The sequence below is a fragment of the Puma concolor genome, chromosome E1, assembly GCF_028749965.1.
Source record: "Puma concolor isolate L17-30 chromosome E1, mPumCon1.1.hap2, whole genome shotgun sequence".
Lineage (NCBI taxonomy): Eukaryota > Metazoa > Chordata > Mammalia > Carnivora > Felidae > Puma > Puma concolor.
The window spans coordinates 34435502-34452179 of record NC_141680.1 but is presented as its reverse complement, the minus strand read 5'-3'; positions in this window follow the sequence as shown (position 1 = coordinate 34452179).

The window sequence follows — 16678 nt, the reverse complement described above, 5'->3', positions numbered from 1 at the left end:
ACGAGCCTTATAGGTCTCCCTTTATATGTTAGAGTACGTTTATCCCTAGCTGCTTTCAGAATTTTCTCTTTATCCTTGTATTTTGCCACTTTTACTATGATATGTCATGCAGAAGATCGATTCTAGTTACATCTAAAGGGAGTTCTCTGTGCCTCCTGGATTTCAATGCCTTTCTCCTTCCCCAGATCAGGGAAGTTCTCAGCTATTATTTCTTCAAGTACACCTTCAGCACATTTCCCTCTCTCTTCCTCCTCTGGAATATGAATTATGCGTAGATATTTCTCTTCGTGCATCACTTAGTTCTCTAATTTTCCCCTCATACTCCTGGATTTTTTTATATCTCTTTTTCTCAGCTTCGTCTTTTTCCATAATTTTATCTTCTAGTTCACCTATTCTCTCCTCTGCCTCTTCAATCCAAGCCGTGGGTGTTTCCATTTTATTTTGCAACTCGTTGATAGCATTTTTTAACTCCTCCTCGCTGTTCCTTAGTCCCTTGATCTCTGTAGCAATAGATTCTCTGCTGTCCTCTATACTGTTTTCAAGCCCAGCGATTCATTTTATGACTATTATTCTAAATTCACTTTCTGTTATATTATTTAAATCCTTTTTGATCAGTTCATTATGTGTTGTTATTTCCTGGAGATTCTTTTGAGGGGAATTTGGTCATTTTGGTCATTTTGGATAGTCCCTGGAGTGGTGCAGACCTGCAGGCCACTTCCCCTGTGCTGTGGTGTGTAACTGGAGTTGGTGGGCGGGGCCGCAGTCCGACCTGATGTCTGCCCCCAGCCCACTGCTGGGGCCACAGTCAGACTGGTGTGTGCCTTCTCTTCCCCTCTCCTAGGGGTGGGATTCACTGTGGGGTGGCGTGGCCCATCTGGGCTACTTGCACACTGCCAGGCTTATGGTGCTGGGGTTCTGGTGTATTAGCTGGGGTGGATTGACAGGGTGCACGGGGCGGGAGGGGCAGGCTCAGCTCACTTTTCCTTTGGAGAACTGCTTTGGGAGGGGCCCTGTGGCACCGGGAGGGAGTCAGACCCACCAGAGGGATGGATCCGCAGAAACACAGCGTTGGGTGTTTGCGTGGTACAAGCAAGTTCCCTGACAGGAACTGGTTCCCTTTGGGATTTGGCTGGGGGGTGGGCAAGGGAGATGGCGCTGGCGAGCACCTTTATTCCCCACCAAACTGAGCTCTGTTGTCCCGGGGCTCCAGGGAATCTGTTCTGCTAGTCTTCTGGTGGTTTTCTGGGTTATTTATGCAGGTGTGGGTGGAATCTAAGTGATCAGCAGGAGCGGTGAGCCCAGCGTCCTCCTATGCTGCCATGTTCCCTCAATCCTAAATAATCTCTTGTGTGTGTGTGTGTTTTTTTTAAGTTTATTTTTTTTGGGAGAGAAAGTGTGTGAAAACAGGGGAGGGATAGAGAGAGAGAGACAGAGAGAGAATTCCAAGTAGTCTCAATGCTTTCAGGGCAGAGTCTGACAAGAGGCTTAATCTCACAAATCAAGAGATTATGACCTGAGCCAAAATCAAGATTTAGACACAAAACCAATGAACCACCCAGGTACCCCATCTTATGTTTTTACTTTTAGCCACTTTGACAGGTGTGAGGTGATATCTCACCATGGTTTTGATTTGTATTTCCCTGATGATGAGTGGTTTCAAACATCTTTTCATGTGTCTGTTAGCCATCTGGAGGTCTTCTTTGGAAAAGTATCTATTCATGTCTTCTGCCCATTTCTTAACTGGATTATTTAGTTTTTGTGTGTTGAGTTTGAGAAGCTCTTTACAGATTTTGGGTATTAAGCCCTTATCATATATGTCATTTGCAAATATCTTCTCCATTTCCATAAACTACCTTTTATTTTTGCTTTTGTTTCCTTTGTTATGCAGCATTTCATCTTGATGAAATCCCAGTAGTTCATTTTTGCTTTTGTTACCCTGCCTTCAGCAATGTGTCTAGTAAGAAGTTGCTTCAGTGTAGGTTAAAGAGGTTGTTGGCTGTATTCTCCTCTAGGATTTTGATGGGTTCCTGTCTCACATTTAGGTCTTTCATCCATTTTGAGTTTATTTTTGTGTATGGTGTAAGAAAGTGGTCCAGTTTCATTCTTTTGCATGTTGCTGTCTAGGTTTCCCAAAGCCATTAGTTGAAGAGACTTCCTTTTTTCCACTGGATATTCTTTCCTACTTTGTCAAGATTAGTTGACCATATAGTTGTGGGTCCATTTCTGGTTCTCTATTCTGTTCCTTTGATGTATGTGTTTTTGTGCCACTACTATACTGTCTTGATGACTACAGCTTTGTAATATAGCTTGAAATCCAGAGTCGTGATGCCTCCAGTTTTTTCTTTTTCAGAATTACTTTGGCTATTTGGGTTCTTTTGTGGTTCCATATAAATTTTAGGATTGTTTGTTCTAGGTCTGTGAAAAAATGCTGTTGGTATTTTGATAAGGATTGCATTGAATGTGTAGCTTGCTTTGGGTAGTATAGATATTTTAACAATGTTTGTTCTTCTAGTCCATGAGCATGGAATACTTTTCCATTTCTTTGTGACCGCTTCCATTTCTTTCATAAGCATTCTATAGTTTTCAGAGTATAGATCGTTTACCTCTTTAGTTAGGTTTATTCTTAGGTATCTTATTGTTTTTGGTGCAGTTGCAAATGGGAATGATTCCTTGATATCCTTTTCTGCTCCTTCATTATTGGTGTATAGAAATTCAACATATTTCTGCATATTGATTTTATATCCTGCAACTTTGCTGAATACATATATTAGTTCTAGCAGTTTTTTGGTGGAGTCTTTGGGTTTTCTACATAGAGTATCATGCTGTCTGCAAATAGTGAAAATTTGACTCCTTTCTTGCCAATTTAGATGTCTTTTATTTCTTTTTGTGGTCTGATTGCTGAGGCTAAGACTTCTAGTACTATGTTAAATAGTAATGGTGAGAGTCAACATCTTTGTCTTGTTCCTGACCATAGGGGAAAGACTCTCCATTTTTCCCCATTGAAGGCGATATTAGCTTTGAGTCTTTCATATATGGCTTTCATGATATTGAGGTTATGTTCTCTCTATCCCTACTTTGTTGACGGTTTTGATCAAGAAAGGAGGCTGTATTTTGCCAAATGCTTTTTCTGCATATGGTTCATATGGTTCTTATCCTTTCTTTTATTAATGTGGGGTGTCACATTCATTGATCTGTGAATATTGAACCACCCTCACAACCTAGGTATAAATCTCACTTGATTGTAGTGAATAATTCCTTTAATGTACTGTTGAATTTGATTTGCTAGTATTTTATTGAGAATTTTAGCATCCATGTTCATCAGGGATATTGACCTGTAGTTCTCTTTTAATGGGGTCTTCGTCTGGTTTTGGAATCAAGGTAATGCTGACTTCTTAAAATGTGTCTGGAAGTTTTCCTTCCATTTCTATTTTTTGGAAAAGTTTGAGAAGAATAAGTAGTGACTCTTCTCTAACTGGTAGAATTCCCCTGGGAAGCCATCTGGCTCAGGACTTTTGTTTGTTGGGAGATTTTTAATAACTGATTCAATTTATGTTCTGGCTGTGGGTCTATTCAAATTTTCTATTTCTTCCTGCTCCAGTTTTGGTAGTTTATAGGTTTCTAGGAATTTGTCCAGTTTTTCCAGGTTGCCCAGTTTGTTGGCATATGGTTTTTCATAGTATTCTCTTATAATTATTTGTATTTTTGTGTGTGTGTTGGTTGTGATCTGTCATTCATGTTTGTATCTGTTGGGTCCCTTGTCTTTTCTTTTTGGTAAGTCTGGCTAGGGGTTTATCAATTTTATTACTCTTTCAAAGAAACAGCTCTTAATTTTGTCAATCCGTTCTACTGTGTTGTTGTTGTTGTTGTTGTTGTGTGTGTTTCTATATTATTTATTTCTGCTCTAATGTTTATTATTTCTCTTCTTCTGCTTGCTTTAGGCTTTATTTGCTGTTCTTTTTCTAGCTCCTTTAGGTGTAAGGCTAGAATGTATATTTGGGACCTTTCTTACTTCTTGAAGTAGGCCTGTATTCCAATATACTTCCCTCTAAGGACCTCATTTGCTGCATCCCAAAGGTTTGGAACACTGCCATGTTTTCATTTTCATTTGCTTTCTTATATTTTTTTTAAGTTTTGTTTTTAATTTCCTAGTTAATCCATTCACTTTTTAGTAGGATGGTCTTTAATATGCATATATTTGAAGTATTTCCAAATTTTTTTCTTGTGGGTGACTTCAAGCTTCATACCATTGTAATCTGAAAATAAACATGGTATGATCTCTATCTTTTTATACTTGTTGAGGGATTATTTGTGACCTAGCATGTGATCTCTTCTAGAGAATATTCTGTGTGCATTTGGAAAGAATGTGCATTCTGCTGCTGTAGGATAAAATGTTCTGAATATATCTGTCAAGTCCATCGGGTCCAGTGTGTCATTCAAACCCATTTTTTCCTTGGTGCTTTTCATCTGTCCATTGTTATAAGTGGGGTGTTAAAGTTCCCTACTATTACTATATTATTATCAATGAGTTTCTTTATGTTTTGTTGTTGTTGTTGTTAATTGATTTATATATTTGGGTGTTCCAAGTTGGGGGCATATATTTACAATTGTTAGATCTTCTTGAGGAATAGACTCTTTAATTATGATATAATGCCCTTCTCCATCTCTGCTTACAATCTTTGTTATAAAATCCAGTTTGTTGGTATAACTATGGCTACTCCAGCCTTCTTTTGATGCCCATTAGCATGATAGATGGTTCTTCATTACCACACTTTCAATCTGCAGGTGTCTTTAGGTCTAAAATGTGTCTCTTATGGGCAGCATATAGATGGATATTGTTTGTTTATTTATCCATTCTGCTAACCTATGTCTTTTGATTGGAACATTTATTCCATTTACATTCAAAGTGATTATTGAAAGATATGAGTTCAGTGCCATTTTCTTACCTATAGACTTGGGGTTTCTGATGATGTTCCCTGGTCCTTTCTAGTCTTTGTTGCTTTTGGTCTTTTTTTTTTCCCACTCAAAGAGTCCCCCTTAAAATTTCTTGCCGGACTGGTTTAGTGTTCAGGAACTCCTTAAGTTTTTATTTGGGAAGCTCTTTATCTCCCCTTCTATTTGAATGACAGCTTTGCTGGATAAAGAATTCTTGGCTATGTATTTTTCCCATTCACCACATTGCATATTTCCTGCCACTCCCTTCTGGCCTGCCAAGTTTCTGTGGACAGATCTGCTGCAAGCCTGTATTGTCTTCTCTTGTAGGTTAAGGACTTTTTTTTCCCTTGCTGCTTTCAGGATTCTTTCCTTGTCTGTGTATTTTTCAAATTTGACTATAATGTGCTTTGGTGATGGTCAGCATTTGTTGCATTTAATGGGAGTTCTCTGTGCTTCTTGGATTTTGATGTCTGTGTTCTTTCCCAGATTAGGGAAGTTTTCAGCTATAGTTTGTTCAATTAAACCTTCTGCTCTTTTTTCTCTCTCCTCATCCTCTGAGATTCCTATGATATAAATATGGCTACATTTTAGTAAGTCACTGACTTCCCTAAGTCAGTCTGCATGATCCATTATCTTTTTTTCCTTCTTCTTTCCAGCATATCATTATTTTCCATAATTATAACTTCTGTAATACGGATTCGCTCTTCTGCTTTGTCCATCCTTGGTTCTATGGCCTCCATTTGGGATTGCATCTTGGTTATAGCATTTTTAATTTTGGTCTGACTAATTCTTATAATCATTGTTTAAAATTCTAGTTCAAATATCTTATATCCATATTGATGGATCCCTGGTTGTTAGCTCTACTTCCTTTTCTTTCTTTTGGGGTGAATTTTTCCATCTCATCATTTTGTCCAGAAAAGAAAAGAAGAAATAGAAAACAAAACAAAAAACAAAGGAAAAAAAAAACTCAAAAAACCAAAAAGACCAGATCCTGGATATGTTTTGTTCTGCTTGTTAAAAGAATCTACACCCCCTCCCCCCAAAATAATAAAATAAAATGAAAATAAGCAAAAATAAACAATATATATGTATACATATATATGTATACATGTATGTATACACATATACATATATACACACACACACACATGAAAATAAAAGTTAAAAAATAAATAAAAAATAAAAAGTGAAAAAATAAGAAAATAAATGAAAAAATAATTAAAAAATAAACAATGAAAGTAAAAAGGAAGCTAGATCCTATTTCTCTAGAGCTGAAGCTTTGCAGCACTCTATAATCAGTAGACTTGGTGTGAGTTGTTTATGCTGGTCATCTGGGGGAGGTACCTGCCATGCTGATTCTCAGGCTGACTAGTTTCAGTGGAAGTGTGCCTGCAGGACGCAGCCAGGCTGGGTTTGGTGTAAGCTCTGGTGTCCACTAGGTGACACTGTTTTGCTCCCTGAAGACCTTCAGTGTTGATGGGCAGGATGAATATGCGAGGGCCATATTCTGTAGCCCCAGAGCTGAAAGTTTGCAACCCGTACTCTTCCGTGAGCCCTCACAGAGCCATCAGTCACCCCTTGTATGTCTCAGGTTTCTGTCTGAGCCCTGCTTCTCCCTGCCTGTATCTGAGCTTTTTTGTCTCAAGCACCTGACTGAGCTTCAAAACTCCAAATTTCAGGGACTTCTGTGGGGTGGACCCACACTGTTCCTGTAGGGGAAGGTTTCACCAGCTTTTGCTGTTTCCTGGCTGATCCCAGGAGAGCAGTGGCAGGACCACACAGCAGTTTGCAGTTTATGGCAAAACAGAGCAGAAAACTAGCACCAAGACCTGCTGCTCTCAGCCAGCTTCCCTGCACCTATGCCTAGGAACAGTGCAGCATATTGGCACCACTGTTCTTGTGACCCAGGGGATCCTCAGACCATGCTCTTGTGCCTAGGATTCCTCCCTGCTTTGCCACCCGAGCATCTTTAAGCCAGACACATCCTCCATAGCAACAGACTTCTACAAGTTCAGATTTTGCACTCTGCTTATTATAATAGTTTTTGGTATCCTCCCTCCCTGCCAGTGTATCCACAGCTATATCTCCCCCATGTCAACTCTTCACACCCCCTACCTTCCAAAAGGTGGCCACATTTCTCCTTGTAGACTTGAAGTTTTTGTTCTCTCAGGCCTCTGATTGATTTCTTGAGTGTTCAGAATGATTTGATAACTATCTAGGTGTGTTCAAGGGTTGAGACAAGCGTAGGGTCCCCCTACTTCTCTGCTATCTTAACTCTTCCCAAAGACCTAATTACAACCTATTGTTAGTACTGTAGTGATGCTGACATTACTCTAAAAGTCCTACCAGCAACCACAATGTATCACTTACATTCAGCTCTCCTTTTGTCTGATAAATGAGGTTATGGGGATTATCTGTATAGAATAATACATACAGGAAAAACTGTTTTTTTTCCCTCTAATAAAAGGTTATTAAACTAGTTTGAGATTCTGTAACGATGATGATGATGGTATAATCATGTTTTCTTTGTAATTGCCCATTTCTTATGACAAAGATGCTGTTCTTGGCCAAACATTCCTCTGGTTCCTATGAACTCACTTCTCAAAGGTCTTGACTTTGAGCTTTTGTGTTTGTCTCTGCATTGTTCAATTTTATTTTTTTTAATTTTTTTTTCAACGTTTATTTATTTTTGGGACAGAGAGAGACACAGAGCATGAACGGGGGAGGGGCAGAGAGAGAGGGAGACACAGAATCGGAAACAGGCTCCAGGCTCCGAGCCATCAGCCCAGAGCCTGACGCGGGGCTCGAACTCACGGACCGCGAGATCGTGACCTGGCTGAAGTCGGACGCTTAACCGACTGCGCCACCCAGGCGCCCCTCATTGTTCAATTTTAGAGAAGAATCTTACTAGGTCTGTTTGACTGGAATCTTCCATCCTTAATATCTGATCACCCTCAATATCTGAGGATGTTCCTTGTCCTCTGTAGTCCTCCAGGTGATTTATGAAGAAATCACCTTCAGCAAAAATCTTGTTAGGTTAGTTTAGCCAGGATCCTATGCTCACCGCTGATATAATTAATTATCTTAGTCATTTTTCATCCACTGACAACTGCATCACCACGCCCCAACTGTAAATTCCCACTTTTGCTTGTTGTGTTTGGAATTTATTCTAGTCTCTCATGCTGTCCACTGCAAAACCCCATTGTAGTGTCCCTTGCCCTGTCCAGATGGTCCTGAATAAAGTCTGCCTTACTAGTCTTTGACAAGTGTCAAGAATTCTTTTTTTTAAACACTCATTGTAGCTATATATGAATCAGGAGCTATACATTTTGATCTTAGTATCCAAATTCTTCCTTTCTACCAGTCCATATTATTTCTTTTTAAAATATATTTTTTCACAAATGTGTGAAACTCAGTTCAACTACCTCAGAAACACTAATTTTATGCCAACTTTACTAATCAGAAGCTCAGTGAGTACAACCCATTCCTAAGCATTTTTCACAAATCATCTGTGATATTTATGTTCACTAAACTTTTAAGCCCAGAAGCAGAGCCAGTGTTAAATATATATATATACATACATATGTATATATATGTATGTATATATATATGTGTGAGTGTATATATATATATGTGTATATATGTGTATTTGTGTATATATACATATATATGTGTGTGTATATATATACACATATATATATACACACACACACGGGATTAAGTATTATGGGAATATAGCAGCATAGAAATAGCACTATGAATTCATCTCCCCACTTAGATGATTAAATTAATCAATCAGTTTAATTAATTAATATGTAAATATATATGACCTTTAACCAGAAACATATCTTTTTAATGTTTATTTATTTATCTACAAGAATATTGCACAAATCAGAAAAGATGAGTCTCACCCGATGGAGGTTACAGAAAACTATCAGTGTTCTACTTTGTCCTCCTACAGGCCAGTGTCAGACAGCCCACTATGATCTTGCATTTGTCCCTGAAATAAAATCAAGAACAGGATGACTAAGGATAGAGCTCTAACAGTTATATTCTATTTTCTTTCTGTAATATCTGATCCATAAAGTTGTATAGTTTCTTTACTTGAGTCAGAGTATAGTTATGGTCAAAATAATGGAATATTTTCATGCATAATGAACTCTGGACACTAATTTATCTGTCAATCCAAACATGAAAAACACTTCTTTTCCAATAGCTAGGAAGCAGAAAGAAGATAGTAAAGTCAGTTATATAGCTGATATTTTCCATTAACATATTGTCATCTCAAAAAGTACCAGATGACTTGATGATATTAAGTTTACAAAGAAACTGATAATTCATAAAAGTAATGTATTACTAGGGTTTATGTTTTATGAGATATTTTCCCAGTATTTTGTTAAGCTATGAACCCAAACTTTCTGTTTGTGTGTATTTATGTGTCTGTGTATGTTGGGGGGAGGCAGTATATGAGGGAGCAGGCATGCACACATGTAAAGCTGTTTAAACAGGTCATTTAGACACTGAAATTATTTTATGACTATAAGAGATGTGAACTTTTTCAAACTGAAGGTCCTTATTTTGTTCATCTTTGTTTTTTTCTGCAAAATTTGTTAAAGCATCTTGAATACTAAGTGGTAAATTATATCTATCAGACTTGAATGCAAGTCAAATTTAGATAGGACTTATTAAGTGAGTATATGCTAGGTATCATATAAAAATAATCTCTGAGATTATTTTTTACTCTGGGCTAATAGTGACTTAGTATATTAATTTTTTAACCTAAAGTCTCTAGTAAACGGCTTAAATTCTCATGTACATAATCCATATTTAACTATACTACCAAAGCCAGAAGCCATGGATATTCCTCACCACTGTTTTGCACATATGACATTAAGTAAAGAAGAATAAAGAATGCTGAATTCAGTAGAATTATTACAGAAATCAGGCTTATGAGAATGTCATTAATATCCTAAACCAGAACAAATTTACAATACAAATTTTCAGAATGATTAGGCAATACCTATAAAATTTTAATAGTTTTGTAGGGTATATTTAGCCCAGTAATTTGAGCTCTGTTAAGGAATACTTTTCTCCTAATCAAAACCACAACTTGTCACAAATACTTGGATTCTTCCAGTTCTAGGTTAAAAAAAAAAAAAGGAAAGAGGAGAAAAAGAAAAACCCCAATTAAATATCAGAAGAGTTTTATAATCTAGGTATAAATAAGATATAAATACTTTCCAAACCAGAAAACTACCAGTTAGCAAAAATTCTGGGGTTATATAGAGGATTCTGGGAAGGTGGCAGTATAGAAAGCAGTAGGAATCCATTTCCCCACCTAGATAACAGTAGCTCTGGCTGCCTTGTCTGATGTAACTGTTTTAAAACTCTTGAGTGTATTGAAGGCTTGCAGCTTCCAGAGGAAAGGCTGGACAGTAAATTGCAGTTAATTCCCACCAATTTCAGCTCTTATCACAGTAGCAGCTACCCATATTCCACCTTTCAGCTCCATGGCAGGCAGCCTATGCATGTATGTGTTCCTGGAGTAGCTCTCAGGAGCCAGGGTTGGGAAAAATGACCTTGTCCTTCAAGTATTGTAAATCAGTGGTCTGATCATTGAATGCTACTTTCGATCTCAGAGGTACAGATGAAATGGTGGATAGCCATTGGTTTTGCACTTCCTTCCACTGATGTAAGATCCTCCCCCTCCAACCGAAGTGACTTCCACTTCCAAGGGATTTTAAGGGCTGGAACCCTTTCTCCTCCCCTTTCATTTTTCTCTGTTTCCAAAGTTTGGAACCAGACATTAAAGACTAGGATACTTAAAAGCAGCTGCATTCATGGGGGAAATCAGAAAGTCACTGAACGTGCACAGGGAAAGGTGCCGGCTCAGAAAACACCTGAAAAGACTTAGGTTTACAGCTCAGACTGATCCTCAGCACAGAGGCAGCTTATGCCAATAAAAAGAATGGCAAAAACAAAAACATTAGACCCTAGGAAAGGGGAGGAATCTGACTTCTAGAGTTATTACATTATTAGATTCAAATGTCCAGTTTTCAAAAACAAAACAAACAAAAATCACAAGGAGTACAAAGAACCAGAAAAGTATGGTCTTCTCAAAGAAAAAACATAAATTGAAAGAAACTGTCCCTGAAAAAAGATTTTCTGGTGGATCTACTAGGTAAAACTTTAAAATGATACTCTTAAATATACCCAAAGAACTAATGGAAGATGTGAAGAAGGTAAAGAAAATGATGTATGAACACAATAGAAATGTCAGTAAACAGATCTAAAACCTAAAAGGAAAGTGAAAAGAAACTCTAGAGCTGAAGATACAATAACTTACATGAAAATTTCACTAAAAGTATTTATAGACTAATTTGAGGAAGAAAAAAGAATTGATAAACTTAAAGATAAGACATTGGAAATAGTCAAGTCTAAAGAACAAAGGAAAAAAGATTGAAGAGGCATGAATAGAACTTAAGGGACCTGTGTGATACAAGCAAATGGATCAGTAGTTCACTGTGGGAATCCCAGAAGGAGAGAGAGGGGCAGAGAGAATATTTGAAGAAATAATGGCTGAAAATATCCCAAATTTGATGAAAGACATGAATATGTATATACCCCAAGAAGCTCACTAAACCTCAAAATGAAAGTAGAGACCCACACTAAGACACCTTATAATTAAACTTTCAAAAGACAAAGGCAAAAAAAAAATTTAAAACAAGAGAAAAGTGATTCATCACATACAAGAGATTCTCAATAATCACATGAGTCAATTTCTCAACAAAAAGTTGTAGAACAGAACGCAGTGGGCCAATATATACAAAGTGATAAAAAAAAAAAAGAAAAAAAAAAAACCCTTAGTCAAGAATCTATATGTCTGGCAAAACCATCTTTTGAGAAAGTGTGGGAGAAGTTAATTTCAGAGAATAAACAAAAACTGAAGGCATTCATTGTCGTTTAGATCTGCCATGCAAGAAATGTTAAAGCGAGTCCTGTAGGTTGAAGGGAAAGAAACTACACTTGAAACCATCTGGGCAATAAAGCTAATTTTATTGTAACAGTGGTTTATAACTCAACTTTTTATGTTCTATATGGTTTAAAAATCTAATATATTTTAAAAATAATTAACCTTAATGAAAATATTATTGTAATTTTGGTTTGTAACTCCACATTTTGTTGTCTACATAAATTATGAGACTAATATATTTAAAAGAATTATTGGTTTATATTTGGGGCACACGTGTATAAAGATTTATTTTTGTGACATCACAACTTAAAGGAGTAGGGATAGAGCTATAAAAGAGCAGAGTTTTTATATGTTATTGAAGTTAAGCTACTATAAAGTCATTTTAGAGTATTATAGCTAATACTCTAAATTAAATGTTATCCTCATGGTAAATGTTAAATGTAATCCTCATGATGACCAAAATGAAAATAGCTACAGAATATATACAAAAAGAAATGAGAAAGGGATATAAGTATTTTATTAAACCAAGCCAAACACAAGAGAAGGAAATAAAACAGGAAAGGAAAGACAAGAAAAAGCTATATGACCTATGGAAAAGAAATATCAAAATGTCAAAGTCCTCCCTCATCAGTAAGATGAGCAGAATGGATAAAATAATAATAGTCCAACTATTTGCTGTCTGTAAGAAACTCACGTCAGATCCAAAGACACAAAGAGGTTGGAAGTGAAAGGATGGGGGAAATATATATTTTCTGTGCAAACAGTAAACAAAAGAGAGCCGAGTTAGCTATACTAATATCAAATAAAATTAACTAAAATATAACATGTTACATGAGACAAAGAAGAACATTATGTGTTAATAAAAGCTTCAAAACAACAAGAAGACACAACATTTATAAACATTTAAACACCTGATAGCAGATAATTAAAATGTATGAAGCAAAAATTGACAAAATTGAAGAAAGACAAATAGTTCTAGTATAATAGAGACTTAAATACCTCACTCTTAGTAAAGGATAGAGCAACAAGACAGAAGTAAGGACACTTAGGTCTTGAATAACACAACATGATCTAACAGACACATACAGAACACTCTACCCAGTAACAGAATATACATCCTTTTTAAGGGCACATGGGACATTTTCCAGAATAGACCACATGTTAAGCTACAGATTAAGTCTTAATAGTTTTTAAAAGGTAGACATCTCACAAAGTCTTCTCTGACCACAATAACATGAAGTTAGAAGTCCATAACAGAAATAAAACTGGAAAATTCACAAATTTATAGAAATTAAACAACATAGGCACATCTGGGTGGTTCAGTCGGTTGAGCATCCGACTTTGGCTCAGGTCATGTTCTCGCAGTTTGTGAGTTCAAGCCCTGAATCGGGCTGTGCTGACAGCTTGGAGCCTGGAGCCTGCTTCAGATTCTGTGTCTCCTCCTTTCTCTGCACCTCCCATGCTTATGCTCTGTCTCTGTGTCTCAATAATAAATAAATGTTAAAAAATGTTTTTTAAATAAATAAAATTTTAAAAAGTCATTTTACAGAAGTCAGCACTCTTTCATCATAACAATAGTAAATAAAGTAGAGATGGAATGAAACTACCTCTCTCACTGTGTGTGTGTGTGTGTGTGTGTGTGTGTGTGTGTATATGAGAAAGGGAGATATATATATATATATATACACAGAGAGAGAGAGAGACACACACACACACACACACACACACACACACACACACATACAGTAAACATCATACTCAATGGTAAAATACTGAAAACTTTTCCTCTCGGATCAGGAACAAGACAAAGGCAATCACTTTTGCCACGTCTATCCAACATAGTATTGGAAGTGCTAGCCATAGCAGTTATGTAAGAAAAAGAAATAAAGCCATCTGAGTTTGAAAGGAAGAATTATATGATCTGTTTGCAGATGTAGGAAAACCTAAAAATTGCACACACAAAATATTGTTAAACTAATAAATGAATTCAGCAAAGCAACAAGATACAAAGTCAACACACAAAGATTCCATTGTATATCTATATGCTAACAATGAACAGTCAAAAAGGAAATTAAGAAGACAGTTCAATTTACAGTGGCATCAAAAAGAATAAAATGCTTAGGAATTGACTTAATCAAGGAGGTGAAATATTCATACAATAAACAATACAAAATATTACTGAAAGAAATTTTAAAAGACTTAAAAAGTGGACACACATCCCATATTAATGGATGGGAAGACTTAATGTTATCAGTACTACTCAAAGTGATTCACTATAATCTCTATCAAAATTTGAATGATATATTTAAAAGAAACAAGACATCTATTCTAAAATTTATATGGAATCTCCAAGGACCTCAAATAGACCAATGGAATAAAATAGCACAGAAATAAGACCTTACACATATGGTCAAGTGATTTTTGACAAAGGTGCCAAGAGCATTTATTTGGGCAAAGGACAGTCTTTCAACTGCACTGAGAAAACTAGATATTCACATACAAATTAATGAAGTTGAAGCATTGCTTACTACAATAATTAACTCAAAATGGACCCGAACCCTAAGTTTAAGATTTAAAACTACAAAACTCTCAGAAGAAAATATAGGGTAAAAGCTATACAACATTGGATTGGAGAGTGTTTCTTGTATATGCTGCAAGGGTAAAAGTAACAAAAGAAAAACCAAATTTTTAAATTAAAAAAGTGAACATCAAAAGACACTGTCATGGGGTGCCTTGGTGGCTCAGTCGGTTGAGCGTCCAACTTCAGCTCAGGTCATGATCTCGCGGTCCGTGAGTTCAAGCCTTGCGTCAGGCTCTGGGCTGATGGCTCAGAGCCTGGAGCCTGCTTCCGATTCTGTGTCTCCCTCTCTCTCTGCCCCTCCCCTGTTCATGCTCTGTCTCTCTCTGTCTCAAAAATAAATAAATGTTAAAAAAAATAAAAAAAAAAAAAGACACTGTCACTATCAACAGGGTACAAAGGCAACTCACAATGAGATAAACTATTTGTAAACCATATGTATGGTAAGGGATTAATATCCAGAAGATATAAACAACTCCTAAAACTCAACAAATAAACAAATAGCCCAATCCAAAAAAAAAGCAAAGGGCTTGAATAGACATTTTTCCAAAGGAGATATACAAATGTTCAATAAGAACAGAAAAAGATAGCAAACCTCACTAATCATCAGGGGAATACAAATAAAAAATGAGATACCACCTCACATCTATTGGGATGGCTACTATTAAAAAATAGACAAAAAACAAACAAACAAAAAACAGAAAATAACAAGTGTTGGTGAGAATGTGAAGAAATTGGAATTCTTGTGCACGGTTGATGAGAATGTAAAATGATATAGCCACTGTAAAAAACAGTATGGCAGCTCTTCAAAAAACTAAAGACAGAATTATATGATCCTGTAATTCCACTTCTGGGTATACACTCGAACTGAAAGCAGAAACTCTTAAGAGATATTTGGACACCCATTATAGTAGCATTATTCACAATAGCTAAAATATGGAAGCAACCCAAATATGCATCAAAGAATAAATGGATAAACAAGATGTGATAAATACATGCCTGGAATATTGTTTAACCTTAAAAGGGAGGGAAATTCTGACATACACTACAATGTGGATAAAACTTGAAGACATCATGCTAAATGAAATAAGCCAGTTACAAAAAGGAAAATATTTCATGATTCCACTTAAATGAAGTTCTTACAGTAGTCAAAGTCATAGAGACAGAAAGTAGAATGGTGGTTACCAAGCACTGAGGGGACGGGAGGAAGGAGGAAATACTGTTTCATGAACGAGTCAAGGTTCCCTTTTAAAAAGTGGAAATACTTCTGGAGATGCATAGTGAAGATGGTAGGACAACATTATTATTGTTTTTAACACCACTGGACTGTACACTTAAAATGCTTAAGGTGGTAACTTTTATATGTATTTTACCACAGTAATTTACAAAACTCAGGGATTATCCCAGATGCTTCACTGATACCTCTATTATGCACCTGCTTTTTCTATTCCTCCTTTCCTGTGGTTGAATTGATAATAGAAACCTATCCTTTCCTGAACTTGTTCTATGCTACCCTCTACCACCTGAATTACAATCATTTATGTCATTGTGAACTTGAAGTAAACTACATAAAAATTCATTATATGTTTTAGAAAATTGATAGAATATTTTATAAAGCTATCCCAAATTGTAATTATAAATGTAAATGACTTCTTAAATGGCAGTTGACTAACCTCAGTATCATTTTTCTCTTATTATTATTAAAGGAGATCAGATAATATAATGCCAACTATAATCTGTTTTTATTGTGTTCTTTCTATAGATTTGTTTCAAAGCATTTGCATTCTGTAGTATTATGAAGTACAGTTCAAACTAGTGTGTACTTCGGGTTACAACCCTCTACAGTTTTTTAGAACTTTGACAAATTCATAATAGCTAATTATACCCACAGTCTAAGAATTAAGCAATATCTCTGTTCTAAAATGAGCCTATCACTTTAAATTAAACAAAAGTGCTTGGCATTTTAACTAAGTGCCGCTCATCTCTACATTTTTATCTCAAACAGTAATATTACTAATAGCTAATATTTACGGAGCTTTAATTACATGTCAGAAATTATCAAGGAGTTTAGATTCATTACCTTATTTAAACTTTGTAACAAGCCCATGAGAAAATGTCATTATTATCCAGCATTTTAGGATAAGAAAACCAAAGGGCAGGGTTAGAAACATGTTCAAGATTTTAGGTAGGTAAGT